The following is a 15839-nucleotide window of genomic DNA, read 5'->3' on the forward strand; positions in this document are numbered from 1 at the left end:
TTCTTTCGGTCCATTTTTATCATCGACTAACTAAGTGCATCCTAAGACTCTTTAAAAACACTAAGTTAAACAAAAAGACTCAAAATACACTAAGTATGACTCAAAAGTTTTTTTTTGTTTTTTTGTTTTTTTGTTTTTGTTTTTTTGTTTTTTTTTTTTTTGATTTATGACTCAAAAAAGTTGTAAACCCCTCCCCCACACTTAAACTCTACATTGTCCTCAATGTATCAAAGTAAATTCATAGAATTCAAGCATGGAAGCTAGGCCTTACGAAAATCTAACTGAGTAAATAAAAGCAACGAAATTAAAAGAGTTAAGGGAAGAGAATGCAAATCTGTTGTAGACTCCTCCATTGGGTTGCCTCCCAACAAGCGCTTGTTCTTTAACGTCTTCCAGCCTAGACGTGATGCATCTTCATGTGTTTGAAGTAGGTGGATCAAAGAGCTTCACTTCTTCAACGTCATGCTCCTTGAAATTCTCATAGTAGTGCTTCAAACGTTGGCCATTCACGGTGAACACCTTGCTGGTTTCCAAGCTCATTATCTCCACGGCTCCATAGGGAAAGACTTGAACTACAATGTAAGGACCAACCCATCTAGAGCGTAGCTTGCCCGGAAAAAGTCTAAGTCTCGAATGGAATAGCAATACTTTCTGCCCGGGTTCAAAACTCTTCGTACGGATCATCTTGTCATGAATGCGCTTTGTCCTCTCCTTGTAGATCCATGCGTTGTCAAATGCTTCATTCCGGATCTCCTCAAGCTCACAAAGTTGAAGCTTTCGATGTAGACCAGCCTCATCCTTGTTCATGTTGAACTTCTTGATCGCCCACCATGCTTTGTGTTCCAACTCCACCGGAAGATGACAAGCCTTCCCATAAACAAGTCGATAGGGTGACATGCCTATGGGAGTCTTGTATGCCGTCCTATAAGCCCATAGTGCATCATCCAAACATTGGCTCCAATCCTTGCGATTTGGTTTGACAGTTCTCTCCAAGATCTTCTTGATTTCGCGATTGGATACTTCAGCCATTCCATTGGTTTGTGGATGATATGGTGTAGAGACCTTGTGTGTGACGCCATACTTCTTCATCAATGCCTCCACGGTTTTGTTGCAAAAGTGACTCCCTCCATCGCTTATGAGAATGCGTGGCATCCCAAACCTTGAAAAGATATTCGTCTTGAAGAAATCTGCAACAACTCGCGAATCATTAGTACGGGTGGCTTTTGCTTCCACCCATTTCGACACATAATCTACAGCAAGTAAGATGTAAGTGAAACCATTAGATGAAGGAAAGGGTCCCATGAAATCAATGCCCCAAACATCAAAGATTTCGACATTGATCATGTACTTTTGTGGCATTTCGTCTCTTGGACCAATGTTTCCAGATCTTTGGCACCTATCACACTTAGCACAAAAGTCATTTGAATCACGAAATAGGTTAGGCCAAAAGAAACCACAATCTAGAACCTTTAGGGCTGTCTTCTTCGAACCAAAATGTCCTCCACATGCACCATTATGACAAAACTCAAGAATAGATGCAAACTCACTATCCGGGATACATCTCCTTATTACTAAGTCGGCACATTGTTTCCACAAGTAAGGTTCATCCCAAATTAATGACTTAGCATTAGACTTAAGCTTATCACGTTGAGCTCTTGGCATGGAAGATGGAAACTCATCGGTAACTAAGTAGTTAACAATATCTGCGTACCATGGAGTTTCAAGAGGACTTACCTTGATTCCGAAGAGTTGTTCATCCGGAAATGTTTCCTCAATAGCCACAGCTTCTTGTCCATGCACAATTCGAGAAAGATGGTCAGCCACAATGTTTTCCACTCCTTTCTTGTCTTTGATTTCCACATCGAACTCTTGTAGAAGTAGAATCCAACGAATGAGTCTTGGTTTTGCATCCTTCTTTGTCATCAAGTACTTCAAAGCTGCATGATCCGTGTAAATGATAACCTTGCTTTGAAGTAAGTAAGATCTGAATTTGTCTAATGCAAAAACCACAGCAAGCATCTCCTTCTCGGTTGTTGTGTAGTTGGTTTGAGCATCATCAAGTGTCCTTGAGGCATAGTATATGGCGTAGGGCTTCTTCTCCTTCCTTTGTCCCAAAACAGCTCCAACAGCGTAATCCGATGCATCACACATGAGCTCAAAGGGTAGAGACCAATCTGGTGCTTGAAGAATAGGAGCACAAGTGAGTAACTCCTTCAACTTGGTGAATGCCACGTTACACTCCTCATCAAATACAAAGGGAGTGTCCTTTTGAAGTAACTTGCACAAGGGCCGAGATATGTGAGAGAAGTCCTTTATAAACCTCCTGTAGAAACCTGCATGTCCAAGAAAAGAACGAATCTCTCTAACCGAAGTCGGAGAGGGTAAGTGTTTCACAAGATCTACTTTTGATTTATCAACTTCCAACCCTTTTTTCGAGATAATATGTCCAAGAACAATCCCTTGTGTTACCATGAAATGGCACTTCTCCCAGTTAAGTACGAAGTTCGTTTCAACGCATCTTTGCAAGATTAGCTCTAAGTTTTCTAGACATGCATCGAAATCCTTCCCAAAAACACTAAAGTCATCCATGAATACTTCAATTATTTTCTCAATGTAATCGGAAAAGATAGAAAGCATGCAACGTTGAAACGTACCAGGGGCATTGCACAATCCAAAGGGCATCCGTCGATATGCAAACGTTCCAAAAGGGCATGTGAACGTTGTCTTCTCTTGATCCTCCTCCGCGATGCTGATTTGGTTGTAACCCGAATATCCATCAAGGAAGCAATAGTAGGAATGACCAGCCAGCCTCTCAAGCATTTGATCAATGAATGGCAAAGGGAAATGGTCCTTCCTTGTACTTGCGTTGAGCTTCCTATAGTCGATGCAAACTCTATGTCCAGTGATAGTTCGCTGAGGCACCAACTCATTATCCGCGTTCTTTACAACGGTGATTCCGGACTTCTTAGGAACAACTTGCACGGGTGAGACCCAAAGGCTGTCCGGAATTGGATAAATGACCCCACAATCCAAGAGTTTGATCACCTCCTTCTTCACAACCTCCATCATTGGCGGATGGAGCCTTCTTTGTGCTTCACGTGAGGGCTTAGCTCCCTCCTCAAGTAGAATGCGATGAACACAAGTTGCTGGATTTATACCTTTGATGTCCGCAAGTGTCCATCCAATGGCAGGCTTGTATTGTTGAAGCATTCGAACCAATCTACCTTCTTGTTCTTCCTCCAACGTTGAAGAGATGATAACCGGCAAAGTCTCATTGTCGCCCAAGTAAGCATACTTCGAATGATCCGGTAACACCTTGAGTTCCACTTCGGGTGCTTGAATAATGGAGGGAACAAGCTTGTTCTCGCCATAGACCAAAGGAATAGGGGGTGGTCTAGACGTCACATAGGCTGCCTCATTCAAAGCCATCACCATTTCTTCAAGCCGTGGCTCCAAGATATCAATCAACACATCAATTAGGGCGTCATTCCTAGTGTAGGTCAGCCCCATACCATCTTGAAGCACGGTGTCAAGCTCATCCTCTCTAAGTGTGTCCAAATGTTGTTGTGCCATGTCTTCAATCAAATCCAACGTTGTACATGAGTTGACAGTAGCAATGGGAACCTTCATAGCATCATGGATGTTGAACTCGATCTTCTCCCCATCAATCTCCATGGAGAACTTGCCTTCAAACACATCTATCTTTGTTCTTGCGGTTCTCATGAAGGGACGTCCAAGCAAAAGTGGCGTGGTATTCAACGGACTCTCCTCCATGTCAACAATGTAAAAGTCTGCAGGGAATATCAAGTTGTTGACTTGCACAAGAACATCTTCTACGTACCCTCTTGGATACTTGTGAGAACGGTCGGCTAACTGAATGATGACATTGTCGTGCTTAAGCTCACCAAGCTCCATGGATGCATATAGATAGTAGGGCATAACGTTGATGGATGCACCCAAGTCAAGCATGACATCTTCGAATCTAGTGTCACCAATCACGCAAGGAACACTAAAGCTCCCAGGGTCCTTCAATTTGGGGGGTAGCCGATGTTGCAACACCGCTGAAACGGTTGCATTCACCTTCACAACCTCCTTCGCTCTCGTTTGCCTCCTTTGGGTGCATAGCTCTTTGAGAAACTTGGCTTAAATAGGAACTTGCTTAATGCACTCAATCAAGGGCAGATTCACTTGCACCTTCCGAAAGATGTATAGGATCTCATCATATTGATCATTTTTCTTTGATTTGGATAACCTATGTGGAAATGGTGCACGAGCAAACGAAGCATTAGTATTAACAGAACTTGAAGGGATAGAGTTAATACCTTTGGTTGGGGTAGGGTGTGATGGTGATGGTGTTGGTAGTGGCAAAAGTGGCGCCACCTTCTTCTTTCTTTTGAGCTCTTCAATAGCTGGATCTTCTTCAAAAATTTCCTCCACAACGACTTCATCTGGTGATGACGTTGCCTTCTGCTTTGGTAGCTCCAAAACCTTCCCACTCCTTGTAGTAACTGCACTCACATTCCTAGTAGGTGGCGTTGTTTGAGATGGAAGCTGTCCGATAGTTCTGATATGTCCCATAAAATCCACAAGTTGCCCCATTTGCTTCTTTATCTCGGAAATGTCATTGCCATGAGTCTCCAACAACGCCTTTTGCTGATTTTGTCCATCAATAAGAGCTTGTGTTGAGGTGGAGAGTTGAGCAAACATTTTGTCATAATCCGGATTGGTGAATTGTTGAACCGGAGGAGGCAAAGGTACTTGTGACGTTTGAGCCATTGAATGCCTTGAATTGTATTGCTGATAAGGACGTTGGTATTGTTGTTGCTGAGGTACTGGAGGGTTCAGACATCCCTCATTGCTGCTCCACTTGAAACCAGGATGATCACGGTTGCCAAAGTTGTTGTAATTGTTGTAGCGTTGACCTCCTTGATATCCACCTATGGCATTGACTTGTTCTTCATGTGGTTGCTCGGCCAAGGTAGGACATTGATCACCTAGATGCCCTTGAGAGTGGCAGACGCCACAAAGCTGGCCTAGAGACACCTTCTGTTTCTTCACTTCAAGTTCCATCATCTGCTCCATCAGACTAGTAAGCTTGTCATACTTGGCGTCCACAGCAATTTTAGCTGAGCTTACTTCAGCAACAGTCTTCCTCGGAGCCATCCCATATTGAGCATCATTGTTAGCTCGGTTCTCCAAGAGTGCACGGGCATGCACTTCATCTAAATCCATGAAGGCTCCATTTGCAGCAGCATCAAGAAGTTCTCGATCAATCGGCTTAAGTCCATCATAGAAATAGTTCATCAGATTAGTCTCAGAGAAACCATGGGAGGGACAAGTGGCGCAGAGAACTTTGAAGCGATCATAATACTGCCCAAATGTCTCATCAGAAACTTGTGCGATTCCAGTGATCTTCTTCCTCAAAACAGTAATCTTTGAGGCTGGAAAGTACTTGCTCAAGAAAGCATCCGCAAGTTGCTTCCATGTAGTGATGTGATTTGGTGGAAGTTCCATGAGCCAAGTCTGAGCTCTGTCCTTTAGAGTAAACGGAAATGCCTTCAATTTCAAGAGCTCGTCATCTGCATTAATGGGCTTCATACTCGAGCAAACAAACTGAAACTGCCTCAAATGCATGTTTGGGTCTTCATGCGCCATCCCTTGAAAGATAGGTAGGCGATGGAGAAATCCACTCTTTAGCTCAATGTCCTCCTTGTCCTCTTGAGGAGCAGGAAACTGAATGCATGAGGGCCCAACACTCCAATCTGTTGAGCAGGTTTGTTGGCGAAGAGTTTGCCTTACAACGTTGTTGCCTCCACCATTGTTGGGAGGGACATTGTTGTTGTTGACGTTGTTCATCCTAGATTCCTCTTCTTGATCTTGCTCGGAATGATGGGATCTTGGTGAGTCAACTTCGTCTTCAACAATAGGTCGGTCAAGGTCTTCCACTGCGTTGGTAGAAATGATCACTGTGCGGTTACGGAGTTGAACTTCACGTAGAGAAGGTTTGGTCATTCATGAACTGAAATTCAACCAAGATCAAGTGTTAGTATCAAAAGAATACACAAGGAATGCAGTATACTTGATCCAAAACGTTTGGAAAACAAAAGAGAAAAACAAAAACACAATAAACACACACAAAAACATAACACACGAATTCAAAGTAAGCTAAAACACACCAAAAACACACAAAGACACTAAGCTACGTTTTGGACACTTTGTACAACACTAGCTATGGTTTTAACACTAACATGAAATGCTAGGGCTCTAAGTTTATCCTAAAATGAATGCAAGTCAAGTTATACATTTACACGTTCTTACCTCTTATAATTAGTTCCTGCAGGGGTTAGTTGTATATACACTTAGTCAAAACGTTGTATACACAATTTGTTACTCAAAAGATGCAAGCACACCATGGTCCACGAAATTCATGCGAGAATTCATTCAAACTTTCATTCAAAGTGCATCAAGCAAGAACTTAAGTGAAAAAATGGAGTTTAATGCATAAGAGAAAACTTTATGCAAGCTACAAATGCAAGTGGTTAAGTCCTTTACACGTTGGTTACATACAACACGTTGGTTATGTACAAGTAGGGTTCATTGATTTGCGCTTTAGATTTGAAGAGAGTACATTCGCTTGATCTTTAGGTCGTTCAAAGGACGTGCGACCCGCGCAACGGCGCCAAAATTTATTCGCATCTTTCAAGTACTTAATTTAAACACTCAATCAAACACGAAAACAATTAAAACCCTTCTTTGTAGATGTAGCATTGGTAAGTAGGGATCGTTCTTAACCGGGGATTGAGGGTGAATGCATATCTATGCTAGGTTTGGTTTAATGGGGGTGCAAAGTTTGGTTTTCTAAGTTCCTACGAAATAAAACAAGAAGGTGGTTAGATACATATCAAGAAATCACAAGTTCTAACATGTTTAAACTCATAGACAAGCAAACAATCAAGAACACATAATCCTAACATGCATCTAGCCGAAAATAAGTTCCTAAGTCTATTATTTACAAGTGATCATCACATCTAGTCACTTGAAACCGTTTACCTCTTCCTTCTTTGGTACCTACGAAATTTCCAGCTAAGGTTAAGACATACACACATGCATACATTGAAAATAAGAAGCAACCAAATCGAGTGAACTTCCTAAGTCCAATTTTATCTTTGATTAGTTCATTGAAACATGCAAGGATGAACCAAATCGAGTATCATCCATACAAGCTCCAACGCATTAGGGGTATGTATGCTAGCATGCATATTCGAACCTAGGGCTGCAAACACATGGAAGGCATCAAACAAGTCTGAAAATAAACATCCATACATCAAAACTTGTTCTCTTTACAAATAGGTTCGAAATAATACACAAAATACCGAAATAAAGTACAAGACATGGTTACACTTTTTTTTTGGATCCGAGGGATATTCGCTCCGCAATCTTCAAGTATAGCCGCACCTTGGTGATGATGGAGACGCAGAAATCCCAGCCAAGTCGAGCAAAGGATAGTCACGGGTGAAGGAAGGATAGTTTGGAAGGTGGTGGAGATGGTGTTTCGGTTCTAGGGTAGATTTCTTGCTAAGTGTAAGAGGAGTTGATGTGAGGACAGGGATTCGGCTCTATGATCGTGAGATCCTTTTCTCTTCCTCCAAAGCTCTTTATATAGGGGATGATGATGATGTCATTCCTCCCAAAAAATGGTGCGTTACTATGAATATGTAATTAACCTCCATTTGAAACCATGCAATTATGCTCCATTTGATTAGGCCATTTATGTCATCATTTCATCCAATCATCTCTCTTGCCGTTTCTTCCATTTATCTAGCTCAATACCGTTTTGTGCACTAGCTACTCACCGTTCAAGCTAGCTCAAAGCCGTTCATCTTTTTGCCAAATTAGCTCACTTCCGTTGTCATCATTAGCTAGCTATCTCCTTTTGCATGCATGCATAACCATTCCATGTATACAGCTCAAGTCCGTTTGTCCATTAGCAATTATCTCACACCCATTTTAAGTCATGCATTAGCCAGCTCATGCCATGCAAATCAATCCATTAATGTCCATGCAATTAAGGTCCATGTAATTCCACGTGACCATTTATTCTTCGGAATTTAGGAACGTCTTCCTTAGCACACATTTTGCTCCGAATCGTCTCCTTTATTATTTCTCCTTTATTTTCTGCCTAAAAACATAAAACAAGTTAGCAACATATTTACTAAGCTCATAACAAAGCAAAATGTAGAGAGAAAGACATTAATAATCAAGCATAAAATACGTAGATCAGTGACTCAAACAATTTTAGCTTCATCTTCAGTTTTGGACATGAATGCACCACCACATGCTGAATCCACCTTAGCTTGATCTCTCTCCAAAAGTCCTTGATAAAAGTAACAAATCACATACCAAGGGGATAGATTGTGGTGCGGGCAGCTAGTAAGCAACTCATTAAATCTGTCCCAAGTCTCATGGAATGGCTTATTGGCTTTCTGCACAAACCCAAGTATCTCCTTCCTAATCGCATTGGTCTTGGAAATCGAGTAGAACTTGTTCAAGAACTTGTTAGATAAGTCATCCCAAGTCGATACGGAACCACTAAGCAGCGAATAGAACCATCTCTTTGCCTTGTCTTTGAGCGCAAAAGGGAACATCCTCAAACGATACTGATCGACGTTCAATCCCCTCAACTGTGCGGCTTCACATACCCCAGAAAATTCCTTTAGGAAATGGATAAGATCTTCTCCATTCAAACCATGATAACTCGGCAACAAGTGGATTTGACCACTCTTGATCTCAAAATCAGTAGCTATTGTCGCATAACGGATGCAAGAAGGTTGCGTGGGCAGCGAGGGTGCTGAAAAGTGACTCAAGGGCTGCTGCACATTCTCATTAGCTTCAGCCATTTTGACAATCTCAACGTCCTCACTACTTGACATGGATGCACTAGGTAGAGGGCTGCTATTCGGATGTCCTAACGCTTCGTTCTTGAGCCTCTCCAACCTCTCTATGATTTCAGGGTTCATAAACAATACCTAATCAAGAGCAAACATCAAATCAGTAGAAAGAGTGCTTATAAAGTCATGACATTTATTTGAAACTAAAAATTAACCAAAAACAAATCTAACTAATATATCCTAATTCTAATGAGTAATCAATTCAATTCATTGATATTAGACACCATTCCTCGACAATGGCGCCAAAAACTTGTTGATTATTTTCTTAGAACAAAATAAAAACATATTCTATTTTAAGTTTACTCGAATGTGCACGAATTGCATTAGTAGTAAAGCGTACAAGCACGAGGTCGATCCCACAGGGAATGGTTAATAAACAACAAATCAATTCAATCAATCAATTAGAATAACTAAACGGGGGCTTTGGGAGTTGGAAACACACACACATATCACCACACACACACACACACACACACACATTAAACTATCTTGCAATGCTAAACTTTCAGTTATCAATCCAAATAGGCATACTCTAACCATCCAAGAATAATGATAAATCAATTTAAACACAACATATCAAAGTTGGACTGCTAAAAAGGTTTGGCTAGTTACTTTCTCGCAATTGTTTTCCTAAAACATAATTAAGAGCTTCTTAGGCCTCCCTTAATTAGTTAACTTACATGTTCCCTAATACTAAGCTAAGACAGCTGTTACCTATGCAAGAGTCATTAAGATCTATGAGAACGTCAAACATGCACAACATACAAGCTTTGGTTATTTCCTTGTAGAGGTCCTACAAAACCATTACCAAGAACAATTTCTTATTCCCTTGTTACTTATGATTTAGTGTCTTTGACTATTTCACATCTAAACCTAATGTTGAGTGCTCATTTTACATTACTTTATGATACTAACTCCTTAACTTAGAGTGCAAGAACTAGATATTTTGTGTGTTGTTAGTTTGTTTTGTTCTTATATGATAAAATGAGCAAAGAAGAGAAAAGGAGCCGAAAGAGCCATTTTTAGACGTTTCCTAGTCAAACTAGGAAAACGAGTGAAATTCTGGTCAAACCAGGAAAAGTGCAGAAATCCTAGTCAAATGAGGATTCCTAGTTACACTAGGAAACATCAAGTCCAAAACCATCATTGCAGAGCCAGAAATGAGAAATCTTGATTGGAACAGGAAATCCTGATTGAACTAGGAAACCTAACCCTACTAGGGAAAGGAATCCTAATGACACTAGGAGACCCCAGGGGCAATATGGTCATTACAAGAAGTCGAAATGGATAAGGAATCCTTCATTTACAAGAAATCCTAGTTGGACTAGGAAATGTTGGTCAAAGTCAACTCTACAAAGTCAAGGTTCTAGAAGCTTCTAGAAGGTGGACATCCATAGAAATGAATGGAGGGAAGAAATGAATTTGAATTCAAATGGAAATGAGGAGCAAAATGGGAAGTCAAAGTTAATGGTCAAAGGTCAAAGATGACAAGTCAACAAGTCAAGTGGGCCATGGGCCTATGGGATGCCGAAGTCAGATGGGCCATGCATGCATGCATGCGCCTAACCCTAGCAGCCCAAGCCCAAATGCACATGGTCCAAGGTGACAGCCCATGTAGTGAAACCCTAGCCCACATTGTGCAAGCCCAATGCTCCAAGACCATAGCCCAAGATCAGCAGCCCATGCGCAAGGAAGAGGAACCCTAGCTGGCCCTTGCGTGTGTCACTTAAGCCTAAAGCCAAAACCCTTGCCGCAAGCCCAATGCTTCTCCTAACCCTAGCTGCTGCCGCACCTTGTCATTTCCTTGCCTCCCAAGGATTCCTCTCCTACTGATCTCTATAAATACATCTCTACAATTCAGAAAAAGGGTTCTCTCCTCTTTAATTTTCAGAAACCCTAGCTAGCCTCTCTCTCCCTCTTTCTTGCCGCACACCCTTGCTCCCTTCTCTCTCTTTCTTTTATTTTTCTTGCCGCAGCCCTAGCAGCCACCATCTTTTCTTGTTTTGCTCTTTTATTTTGTGCCGAACTGAGGAGGAGGAAGAAGTCGAAGCTGCAGCCACATCCACCTAGCCACGCCATCTTCCCCTGCTGCCATCTCGCTGAGCACCTCATCCACCTTGCCATGGAGCCCAAGGCCGAGCAGCACCATTGCGACACCACCCTTGCAGCCGCACCATCTCATGCTGCCATCTCGCCTTCACCTTGCTGCCTCGGCTTGATTTCTACTTCCCTTCCTTTTATTTTAATTGTTTTAATTATGCTTTGTTTATTTATGGATTTAATTATGTGTAACTGAATATTGGACTAGGGCTAGGATGAAGCCCTAGCGATGTTGCTTATTCTCACTATGGATTATTGATATTTTAATTATTTACATGTTGACAAATCTTGGATCTCTGTTTAAATTGACTCTATTTGCTTCGCATCTTTGACTGATTACCTTAGGTTGCATGCATCTAGATTTATGTTGTGAAACTAAATAAGCTCGAAAGGATGATAGTTTCAATAGGCAACAAGTGGATATCCTAAGATAATATTCATGAGAAAAGGGATCATAGAGGACATAGGGTACATTAATTTGGAGCTATGCGCTATGTGTTTGTCACTCTCACAGATTGTAATGACTCTTGCATGGGTACAGCTGCCTTAGCTTAGCACTAGGGAACATGCAAGTTAACTGGCTAAGGAAGGCCCAAGAAGCTCTTAGTTTATGCACAGTAAGGGGAGTAATTGCTAAAAGTAACTAGTCAAACCTTTTAGTAGACGAACTTTGTTGGCATGTTTATATATTGATTGTTAATATCCATAGTAAAGTGACTGGTATGCTAGTGGTGGATTCTGACCCCTAGTGTTTCTTTATTATTGTTTTATCCAAAATTCATTCAGTTTGTTATTTTAAAGTTTTGTTATTTATTTATTAGTTTAGTCCAGTTTCAAAAACCAATCAAAACCCCCATTTGCGTGTGTGAGTTAGAGTTGAGTTAATTGAATTTAATTGAGTTAGTAATCATAACACTAGTACAATTCCCTGTGGGATCGACCTCGTAATTGTAAGCTTTGCTACTCTGCGATTCGTGCACTTGCGAGTTAACCTAGAGTTGTTAAAAAGTTTAATATAATTGCTCTAGGAAAACATACAACACCAACAAATAAACTAGATGCAATTACCCTAAGGTGATCAGTCAAAGAGTGCAAACAGCTAGCAAACGGATTCAAATAGATAAATGAAATTTGATAAGTGCAAGCATTAAATCAATTCATCAAGAGACGGATAAACGATTTGTTAAAGCATAGCAAATCTGAATATCAACCTACAACTTAACATGCAAGATAGAATAAACTACTACATAATTAAAATAGAGAAACAAAACTGAAATATATAAATAAATTCCCAATCATGTTGAAAATCAAATTAACTACACAAAACTAATTAAACTCTATAATTCAAAAAGAAAAGAAAACATAAAATCAAAGAAGACATCACAAGGGGCTGCGGCAAGGAAGAAGAGAAGAGAGAGAGACCTAGCAAGCAGGTGGACTCACGGTAATGGTGAGCTAGGACTTGTAGCAAGGGCCTCTCACTTTCTCTCTCTAGTCACGCCTCCCTCTCTCTCTCTCTAGGCTGCTTTCTCTCTTTTCTGAATTTTGTGAGCTGATGGATATCTCAGAATTGATGGGAACTTTCAGAACTCTGAATTATGGAGAATGAGATGTATTTATAGAGGTAAGAGAGAAATCCTTGTGAGGCAAGGTAAAGGGGGGTGTGCGGCATAGGCTTATAGTTTTAAAACTCATGGGCTGCTACAAGGCTTGGTACACTGGGCTAAAGTGACAAGCGCATGGCCCTTTAGGGTTTCACTTAAACATGCATATGGGTTGCATGACTTGGGCTCTAGCTGCTAGGGTTGGCGCATGGCTGCATGGGCTTGGAATGGGCTGCAAGCTTGCGTACGTATGGCCTTGTAGATGCAGGATTTCTTGCCCATTTCAACTTCTCATAATGACTATATTGCCTCTAGTGATTCCTAGCATCATTAGGACTCCATTCCCTAGTAGGGTTAGGTTTCCTAGTTCAACCAAGAATTCTTGTTCCAATTAGAATTTCACATTTCTGGCTTGACAATGATGGTTCTAGGCTTTATGTTTCCTCTTGTGACTAGGAATCCTCATTTGACAAGGATTTTTGCTCTTTTCCTATTTTGACCGGGAAATGTCCCAAAATGGCTCATTTTACTCTTCCTATCTATGTTTCATGTAATCGAAAAACACAAAAACAAGACAACAGACACAAAAGTATCAAGTTCTAACACTCTAAGTTAGGGAATTAATATCATAAAATGATGCAAAATACACACTCATCACACCCCCAAACTTAGATTTTCCTAGTCCTAGAGCAAATAAAATAAAGAAAAGACTCTAAACTGACTCAAACATCCCAAAAATTGAATTCATGCGCATAGCCATTAATCAAATAGGAAAGTAAGGCATATAAATTGTATTCTCGAAATTCTAAAATATTTCAAACAACATACCTCCCTCCTCTATTGTCATATAGGCCATCATGGACATAAACTCATGTGTTAGATAAAACAGAACTAAGTCAATATATACAGGATAGACTTAACTCCAATCCTCACTATGGCATACTCTCAATGATAAACACTCAAGAATTGGGTTGATATGTGGACTCAAAGATACATGTGAGAGGAAATATGTAACATGTCAATTCGGTGCATACTTTGTCCAATTTCGTTCTAATTGTACCAAAACGTTTCCGGATGGCAGGAAAGACATGTTGAAGAACTTTCTTATGTTAGAATGAATGTTCTAGACCTATTGAAGCACATTTGGTGTTATGAACCCTCAAAAACATTATTTTGCTGCATACTTGGTCAAATTTTATTTTAATTGTACGAAAACGTTCTCGGATGGCAAGAAAGACATGTCAAAGCACTTTCTCATGTTAGGATTAGAGTTCTAGACCTATTAAACCACCTTTTGTGTTAAGAACTCACATAAACTTCATTTCGGTTCATACTTGGTCCAATTTCGAACAAATTACACCAAAACATTCCCGGTTGGCAAGAAAAACATGGGGAAACACTTTCTCATGTTAGGATTAGCGTTTTAGACCTTTTGAACCACATTTGGTTTTAAGAATACACAAAAACGTCATTTAGGTATATACCAAGTCCAATTCCGTCCAAATTGCACCAAAAGTTTCCCGGTTGCCAAGAAAGTCATGTCAAATCATTTTCTCATGTTAGAATTAGCGTTCTAGACCTATTGAACCTTTTTTGGAGTTAAGAACGCACATATATGTCATTTCGGTTCATACTTAGTCCAATTTCGTCCAAATTACACCAAAACGTTCCCAGTTGGCAAGAAAAACATGGGGAAGCACTTTCTCATGTTAGGATTAGCGTTCTAGACCTTTTGAACCACATTTGGTTTGAAGAATACACAAAAACGTCATTTAGGTATATACCTAGTCCAATTCCGTCCAAATTGCACCAAAAGTTTCCCGGTTTCCAAGAAAGTCATGTCAAAACACTTTCTCATGTTAGAATTAGCGTTCTAAACCTATTGAACCTTCTTTAGTGTTAAGAACGCACATATATGTCATTTCGGTTCATACTTGGTCCAATTTCGTCCAAATTACACCGAAACGTTTCCGGTGGGTAAGTAAAAACATGGGGAAGCACTTTCTCATGTTAGGATTAGCGTTCTAGGCCTTTTGAGCTACATTTGGTTTTAAGAATACACAAAAACGTCATTTAGGTATATACCTAGTCCAATTCTGTTCGAATTGCACCAAAAGTTTCCCGATTGCCAAGAAAGTCATGTCAAAACACTTTCTCATATTATAATTAGCATTCTTGTGAGACCCCGTATTTTTTAAAGATTTATTTTAAATATTTTGAAAATTTATTTTAAGGATTTTGGAAATTTATTATGAAATTAAAAGGTTTTAATTTAATTTTAATTTTTGTTTTAAATTGGGCTTGACCCAAAGTTGAGTTTTAAAATTAATGGGCTTTCGTCTTTGACTTTGGGCACGTTCAGGTATTGATTCCACGAGTTCATAGACACGAAGCACGCGTAAATCGGAGTTACGGTTTGGATTTTACGGACGTTCAAAGTGAGGGGCAATTTTGTAAAATTGCATTTAAGGGATTTTAAAAAGAAAAACCAGCTTTTATTTTTTTCATTTTCTCTCTCTCTCTCTCTCTCTCTCTCTCTCTCTCTCTCTCTCTCTCTCTCTCTCTTTCTCTCTTTGATTTCTCGGCCATTTGACGGCAGATGGCGGCGAGACCAGCGACGTTGGAATCGTCTCCCTCTCCTCTTCCTCCCAGTGGCAGCATCCAACACAGAAACCCAGTGATGATGGAGAATCGACGCGAGACAGAGAAGTCTCTCTTGTCAGCGATCTGCGTTTTCCAACAGAGTTGCGGCGCCGGACCACCTGGGTCTTCCTCCTCTGATCACGGCGAGTCTTCCCGTGCCTTTCCCTCACAATCAGGTGGGACATAAAAACATACCTCTTTACCAACTTCCTGCTAATTCTGATATGTTACAAGATTTTTCGGCCATGCTACAATTGTCCCAACATCTTGACCAACAGTTACTACTTCGTCTTTAATTGGGATGGGAAGCAAAACTGAGTCATCCAGCGAAGTACAAATTGCAACCCGCAGGCATCCCTCTGTCAAAGGAACACCATGTAGTGTCGGTGGCTTGGCATCGTCAACTTCAAGTAATGTAGCGTATGCAACAATATTTTCAAGTGAGCCAACAACCAACATGCATTTTTTCTCTTGTGCAAACAGCCAAGATAAAATAGAAGTTAATTTAATGACTTTCACAGCAAAAAATTAAGGCAATTAAATA

At 40.5% G+C, this 15839-nt stretch overlaps 1 pseudogene; it reads right to left on the minus strand.

Annotated features, from left to right (window-relative positions):
* Positions 1-1816: 1816 nt before the first annotated feature.
* Positions 1817-6012, minus strand: LOC147286248 (uncharacterized; annotated as a pseudogene).
* Positions 6013-15839: the final 9827 nt, after the last annotated feature.

Source organism: Dryas octopetala, chromosome 4, assembly GCF_963921425.1.
Source record: "Dryas octopetala chromosome 4, drDryOcto1.1, whole genome shotgun sequence".
NCBI lineage: Eukaryota > Viridiplantae > Streptophyta > Magnoliopsida > Rosales > Rosaceae > Dryas > Dryas octopetala.